The sequence below is a fragment of the Halichoerus grypus genome, chromosome 14, assembly GCF_964656455.1.
Source record: "Halichoerus grypus chromosome 14, mHalGry1.hap1.1, whole genome shotgun sequence".
Classification (NCBI taxonomy): Eukaryota; Metazoa; Chordata; class Mammalia; order Carnivora; family Phocidae; genus Halichoerus; species Halichoerus grypus.
In genome coordinates this window covers 91,206,442-91,211,532 of record NC_135725.1, presented here as the reverse complement: position 1 = coordinate 91,211,532, position 5,091 = coordinate 91,206,442, and the positions used below count along the sequence as shown (strand labels likewise).

The 5,091-nt window shown below is 44.2% G+C and overlaps 1 pseudogene; it reads right to left on the bottom strand.

Moving 5' to 3' along the window:
* Positions 1-4,153: 4,153 nt before the first annotated feature.
* Positions 4,154-4,234, bottom strand: LOC118546108 (U4 spliceosomal RNA; annotated as a pseudogene).
* Positions 4,235-5,091: the final 857 nt, after the last annotated feature.

Sequence of the window (5,091 nt, the reverse complement as noted above, 5' to 3'; positions counted from 1 at the left end):
CACAAATTGAACTAAATGGTCAATTGAAGTAAAGTGAATGGCTTTTTATTCTCGTCCCTAAATAATGTGTCTGCTCGGCTGAGCCGTTCAAGGTAAATAAAACTCTCCGACTGATGGCCTCCCCCCCCTGCCCTGCCCTGGGTGGGGGGTTGGGCCCGGCCCAGACAGGTGTGGGGCACCCCGCGGGCTCCCCAGCTTCCCCGCCGTCCCTGCGCCTCCGCAGAGCTCGGGCCCTTATGTAACACGCCCCCTAGAACGAGGATGCGCACACAGCTGTCGTACTCCTCCCCCCAGGGAAGAGGGCACAGAACTTTCCAGAGAGAGGATGGGGTGAAAAGGCAACAGGCCTTCCTCCCAGGGATGTTGTTCTTGCCCCTCTGGTAGGTGGGGCTTCCTGTCGCAGGATGTGAGGGGGAGGGGAGGTCAAAGGTCAGTTCTGCCTTATTAACACAGCGTTTCTCAAATTCCATAAACTTAGAAGATCTTCAAACAGGAAGTGGCGCAGGCTCCTCCAGGAGTCTGAGCGGAGCTGCCCGGCCTTCCCGGGAGAGCGGGAGAGCGGGAGGGAGGCAGAGGCCCCGCAGCGGGTGGAAGGGGCCAGCAGTCCCGTGTCCTGCTGTCCTTCCCCGGGCGGAGGTGCGCCAACGATGGCGAGGGGGTCTGGGGACTTTGGGCAGGAAACGCCCCGTCCTTCGTGTGTCCTTCGTGTGACAGATGCAGAGTGGGTTCTCCGCAGGCCTGGCCCCAGGGGCTAGCCCTCAGCACGACGTCCACCGCCCCGCAGGCCACCCGTCCAGGCGACGTGGAACCGTGAGGGCACCAGGTGCCACGAAGGCAAAGGACAGAGCACCAGGGGCTCCTCAGAGGGAGTGAGGTTGACGGCGGCTGCAAGGGGGAGGAGGGAGGCCCAGCCCGGGAGCGTGGGCAAGTCTCCGAGTCAGAGAAACCGAAAGAAGGCCACCGATCTTATCACCACCTTCATGTGCCACGGACACATTAATACCAAGGGAGATCGAGATGCAGACGGAAGAAAAACGTGACTTAAAAACCCACAGCCTTATCTGCACTCCACTGTGGTGGGGCAGACTCATCGCGGGGAAAGCTGCCGTTTTTCAGAAAACATTCTGAAAGGCTTTGGTTTTCAGGGTGAAGGCACCTCATCTACTCTGGATTGGAGAGGCCGAGACAGGCAAAGGCAGAAGATTGCACTCCAAATCAAAGGGGATTTCCAACCAAAATAGCTCGTGGGTGCACACTCTCTCCCATCCCACTGCTCTGGGGTGCACACTCTCTCCCATCCCACTGCTCTGGGGTGCACACTCTCTCCCATCCCACTGCTCTGGGTGCACACTCTCTCCCATCCCACTGCTCTGGGTGCACACTCTCTCCCAACCCACTGCTCTGGGCCAAGTGATAAATGCAGCATAACTGATGACCCCAAACATACAGTGGGGCTACAAACACAATAACCTCTCCAGAGATGAGGAACAGAGGTGGGGGGTGGTGGGCAACATGGCCTGCTGAGCCCAGATCATGGAGCCACAAGGTGGGGGGGGGCCGTCTGGGCTCTCGGTACCCCCTGCAGGGAAGGGGGACCTAAACCTAGGTGGGACCAGGACACAGGCCTGTGGAAGGAGACAAGAAAGAGCAGGGCAGCCCCCACACCAAGGCTGAACGCAGACCATCATCATAGACACGGATGCAAAAATATAAAATAAACTACTAGCAAATTGAATTCAGCCATAAAAAGGATAGTGCGTAATTAAGGAATTGTATTTATGTCAGAAAAGGAGATTTGGTGATCATCGGGAAACTGATCAATATAATTCACCATGCTGACACATTAAGAAGAAAAATCAGAGTCTTACTACATGTAGCAAAGACACTTGCAAAAATTCAACATCCATTCATGATTAAAACTAAAACAGCTCTTACAAACCAGGAACAAAAGGGAAATTCCTTAAGCCGTTTAAGAGTATCTGCCAAAGTCAGCATACTTAGTGGTGAAATATAGAAAGCTTTCCTTCTGAAATTAGAAGCAAGACAAGAATTTCTCCTCTCACCCTTTCCATTCAACATTGCAACAGCAGCCCTTACCAGTGCAATAAGGCAAGAAAAATAAATGAAAGGTGAAAAGATTGGAAAAGGAGAAACAAAACTGTCACAAGTAACGTGATTGTGTCACAGAGGATCCAAAATGAACTACAGGTCAGTAATTAGAACTACAAAGAGTTTAACAAGGTTGCTGGATGTAAAATCAACACATAAAATCAGATTTATGTCTATATAATGGGAGTAAATAGATAGAAAATGAGAATTTTTAAATGATACCATCTGCAACAACATCAAATGAGATCAGGTACCTGGAACTCAATCTAGTTCTGTGCACAAGACCTCTAGAGAATAAATAATTATATTAATAGACATTCATGAAGACCTAAATAAAGGGGGGACATAGATCATGTTTATGGTTTAGGAAACTCAACATTATAAAGATGTTAATTCTTCCAAATTGATTATTTTCAAGTCGCGTTCATTGAAGTATAATGATCTATAGTAAAATTTTTCCTTTTTTAGTGGACAATTCTCTAAATCTTGACAACCTTAAATAATTGTGTAACTGCCACCATAACCAACATAGAGAACACATCCATCACCTCCCAAACTCCACGCCAGTGCCTAGAACCTCTGATCTATTGTTGTCCCTATAGTTTTGCCTTTTCTAGAATGTCATTTAAATGAAATCATGCTGTATGCAACATTTTGAGTCTGACGTCTTTCACTCAGCATAACTCATTTGAAATTCATCCCTGTTCTTGCATGTATCCATAGCTCATTCATGTTTATTGCTGAAAAGTATTTCATTAGATGGACGTACCACAGTTTGAAAAATATGTGAATTGCTTCCAGCTTGGAACAATTATAAATTGAGCTGCTATAAACATTCACTCACAGAGTTTTAAGTGATTTTCTTGGGTAAATACCCAGGAGTGGAATCCTTGGGACATGCTGTGAGCGTGTGTTTAACTTTGTAAGAAACCACCAGACTGCAGAGTGGCTGGGCCACGTTGTGTTCCCACCAGTGAGGTATGAGAGTTCCAGGTGCTCTGCATCCTCACTCGTTATCGTCAGTTTTTAAAAGTCATGATTAGAGGTTATAGTGGTACATCATTCTGCAATGACATAATGACTAATTACACTGAGCATCTTTGTATGTGCTTATTTGGCAATCATACATATTCTTTTGATGAACTGTCTTGTAATGTCTTTGTCAGGTTTTGGTATCAGACTAACGCTGACCTCATAAGTAGAATTGGTAGAATTTGCCAGAAAGCTCACCTAACTCTGGAATTTATTGTTTTTGGAGGGTTTTAAACAACAAACTCCAATATATATGGGAGTTTAATGTATATGGGACTATCACCTGTTTTTTTTTTTCTTGAGTGAGCTTTGGTAGCTTATGTCTTTGAAGGAATTTGTCTATTTCATCTCTAAATTGTAGAATTTGTGGGCACAAAACTGTAATAATATTTATTAACATTTTAATATCTACACGGTCTGTAGTGATGTCCCCTTTTTCATCCTGATATTGGTGATCTGTGTCTTCTGTCTTGTTCTCTTTGTCAGTCTGACTAGAGATTTGTCAATTATATATGGTCTTTCCACAGAGGCAACTCTGGCTTCATTGATTATATTTTCCTCTAGCCTTTTTCTTTCCTATCTCATTGATGTCTGCTCATTACTCTTTCCTTCCTTCTGTTTGCTTTGAAATTAATTTGCTTATTTTTCTAGTTCCTTAAGGTGGGGTTTAGATCATTGATTTTCTTTTGCTTTTCTTTTCTTGAGTATATTTGATGCACAGTGTTAAATTAGTGTTAGGTGTACAACTTAGTGATTGGACAAGTCTACAAATTATACTAACTTCACCACAGGTCCGTCTGTCCATCTGTCCCATTACATCACTGTTACAGTATCATTGACTGTACTCCTTATGCTCTGATTCTTGTTCCTATGACTTACTTATTCCCTAACTAGAAGCCTGTCTCTCCCTCTCCCCTTCCCCATTTTGCCCATCCCCCACCCCTCTCCCCTCTGGCAACCATCAGTTCGTTCTTGGTATTTATATTTCTTTTTTTTTTTAAGATTTTATTTATTTATTTGACAGAGCTTTAATTAGCAATAATCGCGCCTCGGATAAACCTCATTGGCTACGATACTGCCACTGCACAAAGCTTGACAGAGCTTTAAAGAGAGACAGTGAGAGAGGGAACACAAGCGGGGGAGTGGGAGAGAGAGAAGCAGGCCTCCCGTGGAGCAGGGAGCCCGATGCGGGGCTCGATCCCAGGACCCTGGGACCATGACCTGAGCTGAAGGCAGATGCTTAACGACTGAGCTACCCAGGCATCCCAGTATTTATATTTCTCATTCTGCTTTTTGTTCATTCATTTTTTTTTTTTAGATTCCACTTATGATTAGAATCATATGGTATTTGTCTTTCTCAATCTGACTTATTTCACTTAGCATTATACCCTCTAAATCCATCCATGTGGTCCCAAATGGCATATATCACCTCTTCTTTATCCATTCATCTATCGATGGACACTCAAGTTGCTTCCATATCTTGGCTATTGTAAATAATGCTGCAATAAACATAGGGTGGCAGATATCTTTTCAAGTTAGTGTTTTCCCTGAGTATACACCCAATATACTGGAATTACTGGATCATAGAGTAGTTCTATTTTTAACTTTTTGAGGAATTTCCATACTGTCTTCCACATTGGCTACACCAGTTTGCATTTTCACCAAGGGCACGAGGATTTCTTTTTTTCCATATCCTCGTCAACACTTGTTATTTCTTGTGTTTTTGGTTTTAGTCATTCTAACAAGTGTGAGGTGGTATCTCGTTGTGGTTCTGATTTGCATTTCTCCGATGGTCAGTGATGTTGGGCATCTGTATGTCTTTTTGTCTCTCCAGGTCCTCTGCCCATTTTTTAATCAAATTGTTCATTTTTTTGGTGTTGTGATTTTCTTTTTCAATGTATTTAACTATAAATTCTCCTTTATAAATTTCCTACATATAAATTTTCCACA